The sequence below is a fragment of the Crocodylus siamensis genome, chromosome 11 (assembly GCF_052110815.1).
Source record: "Crocodylus siamensis isolate JL-2025a chromosome 11, ASM5211081v1, whole genome shotgun sequence".
Taxonomy (NCBI): domain Eukaryota; kingdom Metazoa; phylum Chordata; order Crocodylia; family Crocodylidae; genus Crocodylus; species Crocodylus siamensis.
This window is the reverse complement of record NC_143405.1, coordinates 19,664,399-19,683,222: the sequence shown is the minus strand read 5'-3', so window position 1 is coordinate 19,683,222 and position 18,824 is coordinate 19,664,399.

The window sequence follows — 18,824 nt, the reverse complement described above, 5'->3', positions numbered from 1 at the left end:
CTTCGTGCACATACTTTGAGTCCTGCTCTAGGTTTCAGATGGATTGCCACAGCACTTACTCTGTTGGAACAGAACTGCTACCTGTGGTGGAGCACCTTTGGGGTGTTCACCACTTTAGGGCTCTCACAGGCTTTGAGGGGAGCCTGCTTGGAGGAGCAGCAGGGGAAACCATTCCCCATGTACCCTTTTAAAGGGTGAAGTTGTGTGTTAGGGCACTGTTGGTGCCTGCCACTTTAAGACTGGGGGCCAAGCAGCCAGCAGGTGCTTAATTGTGGCGGCCATTTTAGAGCTCTGGCAGCTCATATAAACAGGGCAGTTCACTGCTGGCAGCCCAGGTAGTAACATTGCCTGACTGTGAGGCTCCATAACAACTTGGAAGTAAGGGAGGAGCTGTAGGGGATGGTTAGGAGGCTTCTGGTTCTGGGCATGACCTAAAACTGCACCCTGCTGGGAGTGGGTGGCCTGGTGGGGCTCTCAGTGGTGCAGGAGCTCCCAGGAAATGCCCGGCCAGTGCAAGACCCCGAGGAGAGAGAGTGGGGGCCAGGCAAAGCTGTGGCCACCTGAGCCCACCAGGGAGAGAAGCCCCATAGCCCCAAGTGAGGGGCAGTGTGGAGCCCCGAGTGAGGGGGCAGTGATAAATAGCCCTGAGTGAAGGGCGTAGTGTGGAGCCCCGAGCGAGGGGATAAGAATGCCCTGGTGAGGGGTGGCCCCCGAAAGGGGCAGAGATGAAGAGCCCCAGTGTGGGGAGAAGGAAAACCAGAGGGCTGAGTACCCAGTATGTTTATGTATAAAGAGTTGCCCCCAGAAGGGGCTAGAGCAAGCTTAGACCCAGTCAGGTAATTGGCTGGCCACCACCTCAGTGAGGGTTGCAGGAGAGGCCCAAAACACAGTACGTCTGCCACCCAAGGGATGTACTAGCTAAGCCTATGGCCTAAGGGGCCTGCTCCAAGAGGGAGCAAGGCAGGATTAGTCACTGATGTATGAAAGAGCCCCAGTGAGAGAGGATGGCGTGTGAGAGGCCCTAGTGAGAGAAGGGTGGTGTGAATGTGCGTGTGACTGAGCCCTGACGGCGCGGCCTAAGCTTGGTCCAGCTGTAGGCTGGGAGCACTATAATATCTGGATGCCTTCTGTGAGTCATGGGCTGTGGTGTAGGGGAGGTACGGAGCCACAGATAGTGCCTCCTGGCATCGGGGCATGAATGGGCAGCCTCCCGCCTTAATTAACATCTTAATTAATTAAGAACAAGGAGTGACAGGAAAGTCAGGTGGGGGGGGTGTCCAAAGGGAAGTGGGGCATTGTGGCTAGGCGGGGAGTCCCACTTTGCTACAGTACCATATTTCTCACCTTGATAAACAGATTACACCAAAGGCTTACAGCCCTTTGTCAGAGCAAAAATTTTGAGTATATGCTGCCAGCACAGAAGAGGTTAAGCTGACATGCGCGGTTTAACTCTGTGAGTGGAAAATTCCAAGGCTCACCCAGCCCTTGCCCCCTGGGTGACCTGCGGAGCTGTCAATCATTGTTGACCTACCTTCCCCACAGGCGCATGCTCAGATTGTGTCAGCTCCTGACTGAGACCATGCTCAGTCAGAACCTGACATGAGGTAATCAGACTAGAAATTTCTCTGCGGAGAGCACCCTGATTGGCTACTAAATTCATATAAAAGTTCTGTGAGCCCCTCCCTCAGGGGGGAGATCGCGTGGACTGGAGACAGAGGCTGCTGCTGCAGGGACTGTCTCTCAGTCAGGCTCTTAGGCCTATTGATCTCTTCCCTCACTCGGCTTTCGTGCTGCTTACGGCGATCGTATTGCGATTTTGTATTCTCGGCTTCTGATTTACCTCGGTATTGACTTTCGGCTTACGATTTTGGATCACCCTTTGGACTTTGTTTTAACCCTGCTCCGGATCATCGACCTCGGCTTCCTTCTTCGACTGCAGCTCGGCTCAACCCTCTGGCCTGACGTCTCCGCTTCATCACCTCCTGGCTTCCGACCTCGGCTTTCTCATTCGACTACCCGATTGTCCACTACCTTGGACTGGCGTCACGCAACTCATCGGTTCACGTGTTACAGTTTTCATTTTATTGTTTGTATTCCCATTTAATGAGCTGTTGACCAGCCCTGGGACTAGGTCTTTGGACTGAACCTCGTGGGCCAACAGACCCCTTTGTTGTTTACTGTTGTTCGTTCCTAACTGTAACTGTAGACTTCTCTGCCTACGCCAAAGCGTAAGTCAAATAAATATTTGCATTTCACCCCGCTCTGGTTCCACCTCTCCTGACTCCACGCCAATAATCCCACCTGTCCGTGCCAATAGCCACCACCCAGCCAACCCACCGTGACTGCGACCCTGAGCTTGGCTTGCCAGCTCTACCGGGCTCAATCCCGCTACACCCTTCATTTGACCATCCTTTCTGCCATGTGCTATCTCCTCAGACCCTATGTTAACATGGAGAGCCTTTCCATGAGATGACCATGAATCAGTTTCAACTATTCTACCTATGACATTTCACCTCCACTTCCAACACCCGTACCTGCAGGATTGGATAGCATCATGAGCCTTTTATCTTGAAATATAAATACTTCTCTGGAACTTACTCCTAAGTTTTCTGTATTTACCCTGTAAGGAATTAGTGTGTCTGTCAACAAGTGCCTTTCTGTTAAACCTACAGTTGTTTATTTTAAAACAGAAGTAAGTAGCAAACCCTAGCATAAAAACATGTAGTGTTTTCTGTCAAAATCTGAAAGAAAATTGTAAGTCCCATTGCCTTGATTCACTTTTGAATCTCATGAGACTCTCCTTTAGGGAATTTCAGTTGGCAACTGCTTTCTACTGAATTATATTCCTGTCTAATATGAACCAAATCTTTTCAGCTATGAAGGCTTTTTTCATATAATACACAGCCATTTATTGAAGCTCACCTAACAGCTAAAAATAAATAAATTCCTGGACCCAAATCATTTGTTTCCATTGGGAAAGATTCAGGAGGAGGTTTTAGAAAACATGCCTCCCTACACTGCTCTGTTGTGGTGGAGATGCAAGGTTTTTCTGACTATGAGAAAAGCCACCAAGCCATTTGTGTGTCTCTGGTGGGAATCCCCACTCGGTTCCAGCTGCCTAGGTGTTATGGGTATAAGGATCCCTAGAGACAGATGTACTACACAGAAAATATAATATAGACTGAGGTTTTATTACCTTTTTCCCAATTTCCCTGGGGATGGTGGGGATAGTAAAACAGCAGTGTTACTTTGATATGTACTATACCATGGGTGGGCAATTATTTCAGCTGGAAGGCTGCTTAATGCCCAAACACCATTTTGGGACAGAAAAAACCCCCAAAATAAATCATATACTAAAAATCAAACAGGTACTAAAACATATTTTAATTTTATTTTAAAAGTATTATTTTTGTTCTAGTGTATGTATGTTTTCATACTGTATATAGAGGTGATTGGATAATAGCTTAAAATAAAATCTTACTCTTGTATATTGTGTGTCGGAGGTGTATGGGTGTGGGGTTTGTGAGGGGGTATGAGGTAGGTGTGTACGGGATTTGTTGGGGATGTGGGTGTGGAGTTTGTGAAGAGGTGTGGGTGTGTGGGGTGGGATTTTTGGGGGTATGGGGAGTGTGTGTGGGTGGGTGTGGGGTTTATGAGTCTGTGTGGGGTTTGTGGGACTGTATATGTGTGTGGGGGACCTCTGCCACATGCCCCACCCCCCCATAGCACTCAGCCCCTACCGCTGGCAGCAGCAACAATAGGTGGCAGGCATTCAGGGTGCTCATGACTTGCAGCAGGCAGAACCCCTCGGTCATGCACAGCTCTGGCTGAGTTCTGGGGGCTGCACATGGCAGCACAAAGCCAGCCCAGCTTGTTGGTGTGTACCTTCAAGCTGGACCAGGCTGACTCTGTGCCAGCACATGGGGCTCCCAGTTCTACAGATGGAAGCCCGTGTGCCATTGGGCTGGGCTGGGCCAGCTCCATGCTTCCTCGTGGGGCTTCCAGCACTCCAGCAGGAAGCTGTATATGGCAGCACAGAACCTGCCAGCCCAATGGCATGCAACTCTCTGTGTCTCCCAGTCCACATGTCATCAGGCTGGGTGGGCTCCGTGCTACCACATGGGGTTTCTGGCATGGCAGCCAGGGGCATGTGCTGCCAGGCAGGGCCAAACTGGATCTGTGCCTTCATGTGTAGCTCTCCGCTGGAGTGCTGGAAGCCCCACACAAAGGCATGGAGCTGGCCTGACCTGGCCCAGCCTGATGGCACACAGCTCCTGCCTCCAGTGCCAGGAGCTCCATGTGGCAGCACAGAGCCAGCCTGGTTTTGTCCAAAGGCATGCGCCAATGGGCTGGGCCAGATCCATGTCACCACATGCAGCCCCCAGAACACAGTGGAAGCCACATGCCACCAGGGGCTCTACCTGTCATGGGCCATGAGAGCCCCCAACACACCCACAACCCCCTGTACACCCTCCAACACACACATGCACCATTGGGCTGACAGGCTCCCTGCTGCTACATGTGGCTCCCAGCACTGCAGGCAAGTGCTCCTCTCCCCACTCACCAACTGTCCAGTCACCTGCCATCATGCTTAGTTCCTCCACATGGAGCTCCCAGCTGGACTACCAGAGCACCACAGAGGTGGAGGCATATAGCTCGCCCAGTCTGATAGCACGCAACCTCTGAAAGCCCCACCTCCTGCCAGCTTTCAGAAGGGCAGCTATGGGCCGGTAATAATTGTTTTTTGGAGGAGCCCTGTAGGTCAGATAGAATGGTTTGGCTGGTCAGATCCAGCCCTCGGGCCATATTTTGACCATCCCTGTACTATATTCTCCTTTTCCTTCATTTCTAGTTTGCTCCTTCCTGCTGGCCTGGCCAATCTTTAATCTCTTCCTCCAGCATGAATCACAAGGCAGCCAGGTCTAGTAGAAGAGGGCTGGTGGCACTGCAGAGGGTCTGAGCCCCAAGATGAGCTGGGGGGGGTGGGGACTGTTTGTGCAGAAGGTCACTGTGGTACCTGCTTCTATGGGCACAGTCTGGGCCCTGGGTTCTTGGAGAAAACCTAATTGAAATGTGTATGTATTCAGCCTGTAAGGCTATTGTAATTAGAGGACCTTGCTGGAATTCTGGCTGACCCTTAGCTTTACACACACGTGTATGTCAAATGTCAAACTGTCTTCCCAGCTCCAGCAAAGCTGGTCTGATAAGACAGCCGCTAGTAAAAGTAGAACAGTCTATTGGGACATCTGGCATTCAGCATAATTGTTTATGAGACAAAACTTGCCAGAAGCAGCAGCAAGCCAAATTGGAAACAACTAATGGCTAAATATTGGGGAATTATCTGGCTGGAGCAGTATGGCCCTGCCTGGTTAATTAGGAGCTTGGAATGAATGTAGATTTGCTGTTAATTTTAACCCACCGTGCCTTTCCTGAGGGAAAATAGTGAAAATGTGAATGCTCTATGGTTTGGTAAGTGGTGTAATGGAATGTTTTATAATGGTAGATTTTCTCTTTTATAGGGGCAGACCCCAAGGGACCTCTCTCAGCATCTGCTGGATACTTTATCTAGCAGGCTCACACTGATTTCAGCAGCAGCTAGCTGGAGCAACGGCAGGAACCCCAGCAGGACGTGGCCCTAAGCATCTCTTCAGATAGAAATTAGTCAGTAAGAAAATGTACCAAATTGCTAACAAATGATAGGCTAGACCATGACCCATGTAGGCACAGCTGGTCTGTTTGTCTGCAGAGCGCCAAGAATCCATATTTACTCAGCTCAGCCTTTTTCCTAAATCCAAGGCTTCATCCCAACTCAGCCATGACTGTGTTGTAATTTATGTAAGTGAGGTGACAAAGGAATGACATGGGGAATAGGAACTTGGCAGACTCTCTCCAGCCCTCTTGAGGTGAGGATACAGGGAGGGAGCCAGAGAAGCAGGCAGTTTTTAATATTTCAAAATATTAAAATATTAATTAAATTTAATATTCAAGTCCCCCCACCCCCAAAATATTGCAGAATTAAGGGGAAAAGTCTGAAAAGGGGCCTGGATCAACTCTCATATGATGAGAAACTGTTAAAGAAAGAAGCGAAACATGGTAAAACAAATGTCAAGTAATGAATGGTTTATGGAAGGTAGATGGGGACCTTCTGTTCTGCCCCTTCTGTAACACATGGAAAAAGGGAGAGTGCATGAAACTGAAAGGCAGGAAATCCTAGCTTATAAAAGGAAATGCTGTTTTCCTAATTGCAACTCATGATCAGACTACAGAACTCACTGCCACAGGGTTTGGGTATCATTAAGGGCTCAACAAGATTTACAATGAGGTTTAATATATACACAGAAAACAAGACTATCAAAAATTGTAATTGATAACGATAACAACTATTGTGGAAGAAATATTAAACCTAGCATCTCAAGGTTGGAATAGTCTTTAAACATGAGAGGCCAGGATGAGAGGGGCAAGTTTTCCCATCTCTGCTATGGTGCAATTCTTATGCTTTCCTTTGAAGCAACTGGCCACTCAGACACACAACTTTGGTTTAGATAGACCTTGGGTCTGATCTTTTCTAGCAGTTCCTGTGTTCCCCTAGGGAGCTTCATTTGGCAACTGCCAGGCCTGATGGTCCAAGGAAGCTGACCCAAACTCTTTCATCAGGCCAGCTTACCTAGTGACAGCATTCAGGTGGTCATATATTCTTTATCAGAGATGTTTAAATGTGTCTTGGATTTTCCAAACAGTTCCAGTAATTAATTACATACCCCTAATTGTGGGCCTTCAGAAACGAACATTAAGAAATATGATGACATCTACTGATTTGGGGATTCAATTAAATTGCAATTTCTTTATAAAATCTGTGGCAGTGTTGTAATTGGAGGTCCTGAAATATGTCTGCTGGGTCACCCCTTATAGCTCCCAGGTCTGATGAAGTAAAATAAACTTCTGGTTTTTACTAATAGCTGTGAGATTATTTTCACCAGAGTGTTATCCTTCAGGATATTTATAACAGGGCAAAATGTATTTATTCTGAAGACATGCAAATCAGTAGACCTGTAAAGCAAGGGGGAGGAAAGGGTCAGATTTTCATAGGTATTTGTGTGCCTAACGATGCAGCTAGGCCCCTTAGTGGGTTTCACTAAAGCAGCTAAGCAGGTTAAGGATTTGGCATCAAAATTAACTCTCTTTTAAAAAAATGAGATGCAATTCTGGTTGTATACATTTTGATTGTTGGAAGTTAATTTTATTCTTAGGTATTTAAAACCATGGCTCATTGTTTAGTCAAGTAGCCCTGACTCCATTGCATAGCCAGGTCCTGTTTTTCTACCAAATCAATCTAGGAGGATAGTACCAGTAGAGCTATTTAACTTCACAGGCTCCACTTTCTTATCCCTCCACAGAAGTAGTCATCTGATGTGCCTTTCAAATCAATCAAAATCAATATATAGGTTTACTTGCTATATATTGCAAACCTGGAAAAACTGACATATTCTTCTACTCTCGGTAATAGTTTGCAAGTGACCACTGTTTTGGGAGGGGGGAGAGGGGAAAAGGAGCTTCAAGCTGTGCATTTCAGAATTGAAGCCAGTACTGAAAATTGGAGGCTTCATCTGGAAAAGAATAAAACATGTTGGCACCCCTGTTCACACACACAGTTCCCCTGATTGATGAGTAACTGAGATAGTGTGGTGCAAGAAGGTGTGAGCGAGTCCATTTGGGGTGGGGAGGGGAGGACGGAGGGGAGGGAGTTAGTGGCTGCAACGCAAAGCTTTCCAAGGAAAAAATAAGTGAAGTAACTGCACTATATGCTTTGAAAAATACATGTATTTTTTATTTATAAGAAGCACATCGGTCAAATAGAGAAAAACATTACAAATATTAAAAATTAATGCATTCAAAACCACTCAGCAGCTGGTACATAAATGTTTAGTTGGAAAAATAAAGTCTATTTCATGAGGGAAAAAAAAATCTTAAACCGTCGTAGTTGCCAGGCTGTAGCCTAGAGGGGTCCAAGAAAAGGGTAGACTTTAGGCAAGTGCTGCTGTTTGGTCAAATGAGCTGTACAAACAGGAGATGCACCATGCCGACTCAGAAGGTGGCAGCCTATTGAAGGAAACACACTTGCCCCACTATCCAGTCTACCTTGTTTCAAGATGCAAGACATGAAGCGCTCCATCTGGATAAGGGGAGGGGGAAGACAATGTACTATCCTGAAATAGATCTGAATTAACATTTTACATTTATATACATGCTGTAGCTCAGGGTTGTCCAATTTCAGAGTGTCCAGGGGCCACAAGGGCGCTTAGCTGCATACCGCAGGGGCTGCGTTCACAGATCCCCATCATGTTCAGTCCCCTTGCTGTGTGAGCAACACAAACAAGCCCCCCAGTGCCGCCACTACATGTGAAAGCCCCATCTTGCTGTTGCCACGTGGGCCCAATTGCTACTGCCACCATGTGGGAGAGCTCCCCCTCACTCCCCTCCGATTGCTACTGTATAAACCCTGCTGCCTGTGCCTACCATGCAGGCAGCAAGCTTACTGGGTCCCTTCCTGCCATGTTGCCTTGCCACAGAGACTCCAGCTGCTGCTCTAAGCACAAACGATCCAATCCAGAGCTCCAGACCGGGTTCTCGCTTCTATCTGGCTGAAGTGACTCCAAAACTTCAGAGCTGTCTCGGAGATCCTGCCATAGGGTATAATGGGGAATCAATGAAACATCTATAACTTTGTTGTTTTTTTTCTGATGTGGATAAAACTTGCAGGGGCAGTAGCCTCTGCTCAGGCCACAACGCCTGCTAAGCTTCAAGAGGATAGGTGCAGGGGTTTGGGGAAACTGCACCTCAAGTTGCAGGCAAGCAAAACTCGTGACATGGGTGACACTGTGTGTGTTAAGGTGCAGCAGGGTGAAAGCTGCAGGGATGGTAGCCCCCTGCTGCAGCCAGGAAACCTGCCAGCTGTCAAGGAGATAAATGCAGGGGTTCTGGCTTCTGGGGCCCTGCACCCCTAGCTGCTTGACAGGCAAAACTCATGACATGGGTGCTTGTGCAACTGACTGTCTCTGTCTTGGGGCAGTTGATTGTCTGTATTGATTCTTTCCTCTCCTTAGTCTGTGATTTTGTAGGTGTTAATTATTGCTAAATAACAGGCGACATTAGCTAGCAACTGTGTATTGAGCTGGTCCCTGAGTGAATCATGATTAATTGGTAACTGGCAACATAGTAGCTTAGCAGCCAGGCCTGCAGTAGTCATTGTCACCCTCCCCACCCCAAGAGAGACACAGTTGCGCAAGCACCCATGTCATGAGTTTTGCCTGTCAGCAGCTAGAGGTGCAGGGCCCCAGAATCCCCCTGCACTGATCTCCTCGACAGCTGTCAGGCCTCCTGGCTGCAGCAGGGGCCACCATCCCTTCAGCTTTCATCCTGCTGTGCCTTAACACACACAGTGTCACCCATGTCACGAGTTTTACTTGTCCACAGCTTGAGATGCAATTCCCCTCCAAACCCCTGCACTGATCTCCTTGAAATCTGGCAGACTTCATGACCTCAGCAGGGGCCACCAACCCTGGAGATTTCAGCCCCCTCTGGTTTAACACATAGATGTGACGAGAGTTTTGCTTTCAAGGATTTGGGGTGCAGGTCCCCTGAATCCTTGCACTGATCTTCTTGACACTTGGCAGGCTTCATGCTTTCAGCAGAGGCCACCATCCCTGTAAGTTTCATCCAAATCAGACAAAAAACAACAAAGTTATAGATATTTCATTTATACCCCATTATACCCTATGGCCGGATCTCTGAAGTGGCTCCAAAGCTTTCTTGAAGCACTTTGGAAGCTCCGAATCACTTTGGAAAGCCTAAAAAAGCCAGTGCTCTGGTTGGCAGACAGCAAAAAAGGTGGAGTGCATTGCCCACGGCATCACATCAAATAAGGCATCATAATTAGAATCCAGGATCTCCTGAACTCCATGTGTTCCTCAATCCCTGACACTACACTGGTCTGGGAGTCCAGACACCATTTTTTTAACCACGCTTAGAAAATCTGTAATGAAGTCTGAGTCATGACATTTCCAATTTACCCTCTCTTGCAAAGAAATGAAAGGTCTAACTTGCTAGCCAGCCATAACATGAAATGTTAGTTAAATCCTCAACTGGAGTGCAGCCTTTCTACCTACAAACCCTCTGGCTGTGAGTAAACATGGGCCCTTCTACATATTATATCTATTGCACAATTTCCATTCCATAAAGTTATTGCTTGCAAATGTGTAATAACTTTATAGCTGGTTTTCAAAGGACTGGAAGAGGGCCAATGTGGTTCCCATCTTCAAAAAGGGGAGGAAAGAGGACCTGGGAAACTATAAGCCAGTTAGTCTTACCTCAATTCTAGGCAAGCTGTTTGAGAAAATTATGCTAGCGCATATCCACGAGGGGCCAGCAGGGGAGATTATGCTTAGGGGCAATCAACATGGGTTCATTAGTGGCAGGTCCTGTCAGACCAACCTGGTGGCCTTCTATGATCAGATCACCAAATCCTTAGATGCAGGGGTAGCAGTGGACATAGTCTTCCTGAACTTTCAGAAGGCCTTCGACACTGTATCTCACCGTGTTCTCATTAAGAAACTGGGGGATTGTAGTGTCGACACCCACACAGTCAAATGGGCCACACCCAGAGAGTGGTGGTGGATGGGTCATTTTCGACTTGGAGGGTTGTGTAAAGTGGGGTCCCCCAGGGCTCGGTCCTCAGGCCTGCACTGTTCAACATCTTCATCAGTGACTTAGATGAGGGGGTAAAAAGCACCTTGTTCAAATTTGCTGATTCACTAAGATGTGGGGGGATGTGGGCACGCTAGAAGGGAGGAATAGGCTGCAATCGGACCTAGACAGGTTACAGGGGTGGGCGGATGAGAATAGGATGGGATTCAACACTGATGAGTGCAAAGTGATACACCAGGGGAGGAACAGCCGGCACCATACCCACAGGCTGGGCAACTCCCTTCTCGTCAGCGCAGAGGCAGAAAAGGATCTTGGGGTTATCATTGACTCCAAGATGAATATGAGCCGGCAGTGTGGGGACGCAGTCAGGAAGGCCAACCGCACCTTGTCTTGCATCCACAGATGCATCTCGAGCAGGTCCAAGGAGGTGATCCTCCGCCTCTATGCAGCACTGGTCAGGCTGCAGCTGGAGTACTGCGTCCAGTTCTGGGCGCCGCACTTCAAGAGGGATGTGGACAACATGGAGAGGGTCCAGAGGAGGCCACTCACATGATCAGGGGACAACAGGGCAGGCCCTATGAGAGGAGGCTATGGGACCTGAACCTGTTCAGCCTTCACAAGAGAAGGCTGAGGGGGATCTAGTGGCCTGTTACAAACTAGTCAGAGGGGACCAGCAGGCACTGGGGGAGTCCCTGTTCCCCCGAGCACCGCCAGGAGTGACCAGGAATAACGGTCACAAGCTGGGAGAGGGTAGATTTAGGTTAGATATCAGGAGGCGCTACTTCACTGTCAGGGCGGCTAGGGTCTGAAACCAACTTCCAAGGGAAGTGGTGCTGGCTCCTACCCTGGGGTTCTTTGAGAGGAGGCTAGATGTATACCTTGCTGGGGTCATTTGACCCCAGTACTCTTTCCTGCCATGGCAGGGGGTCAGACTCGATGATCTGCTCAGGTCCCTTCCAACCCTAGAAACTATGAAACTATCCAGCTTTAATTTGCATGTGTAGGCAGTCTGCTGCTGGGAGACGTTAGTTGCTGCAACCTACCAGGCACTGGTTAGCACAATGCACCCCTGGAGATGGGATATCACAACCAATGGAGTCTCCCAGCCACAGCGTTCCATACCCCCCACAGGTGGGAGACTACAGCAGCGCTCCACGGCTGTGGGGGCTGAGAGTCCTGCAGCTGATGGGGGTCTTAATCCTGGCTGTGCCACATGCAGCTAGGACTGAAAGCCCCATCAGGTGTGGGGATTTTCCATCCTAGCTGTGCATGGGGCAGCTGGTACTGAGAGCTCTGCCAGCTTTGGGACTCTTGGTCCCAGCTGCCCATGTGACGCAGCCAGGACTGAGAGCCTGGTGAGACACAGGCATCTCTGCCCTCGCTTTGTATGGCCCCTGTGGCTGGGAGCGTGACTGTATGGATCACACATTAGATCCAATCAATTTTTACCTGCACATATAGAGGGGGCCCTGGCAGCTGAAGTAAGGTGATGGTTAATCCTGTGATACCTTCTGCTCTGTGCCACTGCCTCTGTTACAATTCAGTAAGGGCCTGGTCCAACTTAGTGCTGGGCACTTCTGGCAATGTTTTTAGAGCCATTACTGTCATTAACGTTGTGTAAGTCGAGGGTTCTTGGAAGATCATGCAATAAAACTGGTTAAACTGGTTTAAAAAATAGCCTGTCAGTTCAATTCACTGCTACTATGGAAAAAACTATACTTCCTGCACACCATACTTTCTGCACTCCAGACACTATCCCATGCCTATTTTTAGATAGCCCTGAACTGGGCCTCAGTTTTTGTGGACACAAAATGGATGCATTTTTTTTACCTGTAATATGTATTTATTTTATTTTATTTCTTTATACCAGAATAACACAGGTATTGGATACCAGGGTCCAGACACCAGGGTCTGACTCCAGGGTCTGAAACACTGTCCTAGCACTTTCCAAGGTAAAGAAAAATTCTACCAGTTTCTCACAGCATTGATGTCACATAGAGGAAGGCCTGGTTCAAATAACTTTGATTACAGCCTTAAATTTTCCATGATTCAATTAACAGCCTGATTTGTAAAATACTATTCCTGTTTCATAATTAGATTAATGAGAGAATTCATTCAGAAGTTATCTCACCTAATAATGACCTCACTGATTATTCTATCTTTTTAACTGAACTACAGAAAATATTTGATGAAAATAAATATAGCTCACAGCACCTGGAAATACATTCTCTTGCTGGAATGAATCTGATAGGGAAAGAATCCCTTTTAAGAATTTCTTGAGAATGATTAAATATTTTTGTTCTCCTGAGGCTGAATTTTCATGTTTTTAAAGATGACATTTTTGAAATATTTGATGATAAAATATTTATTAAGCCCTGTATTTATATTTTCAAGACATCTGTTTCTACTTTGACTGTTTGAATGTAATTTAACCAGAAATTTATATTTGCATGCTGTGCTGATTTAAAAAATGCCTGCAAGTGTTTACACCCCCCCCAGCATACGTATATATGCGCGCACATGTGTGCACACACACACATGCAGATACACACACAGACTACTGTTAAAATACACTATTAATTTACCCCAGTTCCAACACAGTGATGCCTGATACATGAAGAAACACTGTCACCCAACATTAGATATTTATTGAGTTTATCGAATCTTTTAACTTTATTTTTTGGCTGCTCATTGGTTTATTTTGGTTAATCAATATATTATTCTCTAAAAGTCAGGCAAGCTAAAAGCACAATTTTAAAAAAGTTTTGAGAAATACAATAATCAGGCAAAAAGAGATTCAGCGATTTACTGTAAGTCTTCTGTAAAGAAGGCAGAAGGCATGTGAATTTCAAGCTACAGCAGCAAGTGCTGATCTCAGAGCTGATGCCACCACCTCAATCTTCATGCAAACAGCCCTGAAGCAGCATGGATTTGACTAGGCGAGATACGTGGTAATGCTTCGCAAAGTACCACTGGTACTATGCAGTAATGAAAGCTCTCTTCAGTCTAGCAAAATCCACCTTCTTTAAACAATTTCTGATTGTGGGAGAACAGAACTGTTCAGATGAGTTTGTGTCTCAGAATTTAATGGTAGAGGATCAGATCATAGGCAGCCTTTGTGGGTGGTCAGAGGGGCACAGACTCAAGGATTCTGTCCTGCCACACCTATGAGGGCAGGGAGGGCTTGCCCGTGAGGTTCATGCAGCTGTATAATTGAAAGGTGTTGTCATTCTGTTTTCTGTGTAATTTACCTTTAAATGTCCAGGCCCCCCCCCCCCCCCCCCGCCTGAGCAACTGCCCTTTTGTGTTTCAGTTAACAAGTATGGTATTATAGGGGGTCGCTATACTCACTTGCTCTCTCAGTCTGAATTAAGTCACCAAGACCAACTGAAAAATGCATGCTCTTGCTTTTGCATGAAGTAAAACATAACATCATATCTACAGAGGGTTGGCTCTGCTGAGTGCTGAGTTCTATGAAAGGAGATTGTATTGACGTAGATATTGTATTTCTTGTATTTCATTGTGTATTGATGTAGATATTCTTCTCTGTGTGCTGAGTAGCTCTAGAACAGGGGCTGGCAGCCTATGGCCCACAGGTTAGATCTGGCTCACAGAGCAATTGGATCCAGTCCATGGAGCAGGGGCATTGGAAACATTTGGCGACAGGGTCTTTGCCCATTCCCTGCTGTGGCTGGGTGGCAGAGATGTGGCATTGGGGAGAACCAGAGATTAACTGAGCTGGGTCATTCTCACTACCAGAAAATGTCACCAACCCCTGTGAAGTTTTAACACATTCCTGAGGCATGATGTTACATGGGATTCCTACTGGGGAGCTGTTGCTCCCACTGCAAGTAAGGCACAACTCAGTATAAATCCCAGGTGGATGCTGTTCCTTTCTGAGCTATGATCTCCAGCAAGCTGATAAGCTAAGTTGTGAACACAGATGGGAGATGTGCTAGGAAAAAAACAGTGTGTCTGGAAATGAGACTGATGGTTCATAGGTAGCATTGTTTCTGCTGAGTTGTGGAAAGAGTGGCTCTGCTGCTGGCGCAGGGGTGAGTGATTATTTGGGCTAGAGGGCCATTTATGGAGTTTTGGTGAGCTGTTGTGGGTGGGATGGGGGGTGCTTACCTGGCCTGGTGAGGGGTGGGGGGGAAGGAGGATTTACCCTATCTGGCCTGGCCTGTCTGCCCCACACCTACCACTGTGGAAGCCAGATGCAGCAGTGAGTGGGGTCTCCAAGCAGACTGGCTGGGTGCACCATGGGCAGGGCATGCTTGGCCAGGCAGATTGGATGGAGCCATGGGCAGGTGGGGAGTGGTGTCTCGGAGCATGACTGGAGGGTGGGCTGCTGGGTCTGGAGCAGGGCTGGGATCATGGGATGGTGACAGCGCAGAGTTGGGGCCTGGGGCAGAGCTACAATCTGCTCCCCACACATCTCTGCAATGGACAACAGTTTTGCTGGCAGGGACATGCGGGGAGCAGATTGCAGCTCTGCCCCTAGCCCTGCACTGTCACCACCCCATGATCCCAGCCCCAGCCCCAGTTTGCCCATCCTGCTTCTGGATGCTGGTGTCTGCCTGCCTAAAACTACATCCCATCCACGCAGCTGAGCACACCCTGCCTGCAGAGGTCCCAGGCTAGTCTCCATAGAGACCTTACCCACCCGTCTGCTCCATCTGGCACTCCCGGGGGTGGGTGCAGGGCAGACGGGCCAGGGTGCCCAGGCATCAGGGCTGGGTCTGGCGGTGGAGGCAACAGTGGCAGCAGCAGCTGGAAGGAGACGCTACCACTGGGGTTGCTGGGAAGCTGAGTCTAGCTGCCATGCTGCCTCAGGTCCCTCACACACCCACGGGTGGCAGGACTGGCTCCACATGCCATGGCTTGGGCTGCCCTCCGCACCTGTGTTGAGTGGGGTTGAGGGACCTGCTATGAGCAGGATAAAATCCCTTTGTAGGGTGGAGCTGGCTTGCACACCATATTTTGCCCGCCCTTGTGCTAGAGGGACTGTCTCTCAAATGAAATACTGTATTCACATTGTGGCCACTTGCAGGACCATGCTATTTTTAACAAGAGATCCCGGCAAAATTCCAACCTGGGTAGTTATTTAATGCATTCATTCCTCTAGATGGATAGCATGTGCTCATCTAAGAGCTCTGGGTGCATATGTATTCCAGTCTCTTTGAACACACACACACAGAAGCATCACATTAACCCAATGTCAACCTTAAAAATTCTCCATCTCAGGAAAAGAAAATCACAAATACACTGATGGTAAAAGAGCAACAAAAACCCATGGTTACTACAAGCCAGCAACTCTGCACTCTTTTGGTTACAAATGGGGACATGGATACCCACCAAATGTAACCCATATGTATCCTTGGGAGTATAGTGGGGTGAATTGTGAGAGCTCAGCGTGGGAAGAATGGGATTTACCACATTCCGCAATGAGGGCCAGAAACAGAGAACTATATCCTATTTCTGGGGGGAGTCTCTTGTGTAGGCTCACAACCTCTTTTGGGAATCTCTTGAATGGACTCATGAATTGTACTTCTGTTGCAGCACTAGATTTAAGGACTATCTATTGTAGGATTTTAACAGCAAAGTTGCTAATGGATCTTGGGCTTTTCTCTCTGTTTGGGACAAAAGTTCTGCCTAGGGTAGAAACTGTGACACACACTCGTGTATTACACTACTTTAGCTGCAGTGCTGTGCTTCCAGACTACTAAATTCAGTTTCTTCCTTGACTCCACATGGGGCATATTTTACATTCCCATGTTTCATTTTCTGAGTTTGCTTTGGTGTCTGACATCTTGAACAGCTTTGTCTCCATACAACCCAGGGACAGAAATTAGGTGTGTGGAGTTGGCTGTGCTAGTAATTTACTAATACAGGAATATGCAATGTGTAAGAGGCACATGCCCCCCTGAGACTGGCCACCGCTCACCACCCCCCTCTCCCCCCCGCCACTAACACTGCCGCTGGTGTCTGCAGGCAGTCCCCACTTGCAGCTTGCTGCCACTGCCACTGCTGCTGGCATCTACGGGCGGTTTCCTCTCACCACTTGCCAAGCCTCCCCTCCCCCACATCGCCGCCAACACCGCCGCTGCCATCTGAGGGCAGCCCACTGTCACCATTCACCATGTCCCCCTCCCTCCACCACTGACACTGCCGCTGCTGTCTGTGTGCAGCCCCCACTTGCTGCCAATGCTGCTGCCTACAAGTGGTGCTCCCCCAGTCTCAGGAGGCACCAGTTGTTCATGAATACAGGCAACCTCTGCTTAGTGCTCTTAATTGGTTCTGGAAAAATGGAGCATTAAGCAGAACCATAGTAAGAGAAACCCATTTCCCCATAGGAATTAATGTAAATAAATCAAATTAATTACCAGGGTGCTGTTTCTGCCCATCTGGGCCCAGGCCGCAGAGGCAGTGCTGTTGGTCCCCTCCATGCCAGGCGGTCAGGGCGGGCAGTCACAGCCACAGTCGCTGTCTCTCCAGGCCAGCTCCCCTATCTCCCTGCTAGCACAGCCCAGCTTGGCTCCATAGAGTCCCTGCCAGCCTGGGCCCCATGCTCCTGCTGCCCCACCCTGGGCCCCCACCGGCCCTGGCCCTGGCGCACTGGCTCAGGCCGCATGCTCACACCCACCTGCCCCCTCGCTGCCACTTGCCTCCCTGCCTGCCACTGGCATTTCCATGTTTTCCCACCCACCACTGCCGCTTCTCCTCACCCGCCCGCTCAGCATTATAACGCAACTTGCTGAGCGCTATGGAATCAGGTACGTATTTAAAATGAGCACAATAGTGAAATAGTGCTAAGCAAAGCCGCGTTAAGTGGGGGTTGCCTGTAAATAATTCCAACCAACCAGATCTGTCTAATCCTCTGTCTTCCAACCATGGCAAAAACATATGTTGTGTTCCAAGTCTTAAATGTTAATTATTCTATCTTCCTTTTGGTTAGGCCCATTTCTCAGTGTTCTGATAGCACTGAAATATTTCAAGTGATTTTTCAGGTTATGCTGAGCTCCAGAATAAATAAGGATTTCCTGGTGCTGCGCTTCAGGTTCATTTTGCTGGGCATATTACCCAAACTGTTGCTTCTTATAGAGAAACTGCATTTTTTTTTAGGAATAAAACCACTTTGTATAGGATGGTGGGCTAATTTGAGGGTATAGAAGGATTTCTGTGTTCTAACAACTAAATATAGCTTCAATTATACAATCTTTTTCTCTATTGTCCATATCCATCATTTACCACTGTTTCTTTCTCACACTTTTTTGATTCAATGAGCATCCGAAAGCAGCTTTTACAACAGCTTGGGTTGTCTGCATTACCAAATGTAAAAACTTCTTAGGTTTCATTTTGATCTCTTCAAACCAGTTTCTCTACCCTTTTGTTAATTCTTTTTCCTAATAAAGACACCAAAGCTTGAAAAATCAGTGGACATACTTGTGGCCTTATGTGGGTTGATGGTGAAAACTGAGTTCAAAGAGCCCAGTGGAATCCAAGTGATCTGCACAATATCTACATAATTTACTGTCTGTGGCATCTTTATTTTTAATGACTCATTTAGGTGGTGTTTTTTCTTTTGTGGGCAAAGCCTGGAAGAATACCACAGTCTTTCATATCCATTCACCTTACACCATTTATGTTAATACATATTCTATAGTTCCATCTAGCTATTTCCCATGGTAATTCTGTTGTACAAAGTATGTATTTTCCTTGGAATTCTCTGGTATATTGTTTATGGGGTTAGAGTCAGACTTTTTGGGATCAATTAAGCAAACTAACAGTTTTTATTGTAAAAGCACTGTAAAAAATTAAACAGCTACAAGCACTGCAAGGCATAGTAGTAGATTCACTGTTTTCACATGCCACCTCTTATCATTCATAGTAATCTCAAACTCAGATTAATGCTCTTCAAGTTCTCATGTGATGCAACATCGTAGAGCTGGAGAACATTTGAAGGTGATAGCAAACTTCATAGGACAGGAAACCTTAAACCCATTAAGGTCCAGGATATGTGGGCATCTCAGAAACTGCTTGGAGAAAGAGTGACCTGAGCAAAGAGTTATGTAACCTCGGCTTGTAACAGCTAAGGGAGAGGCGTAAAGAATAGAGAAGCA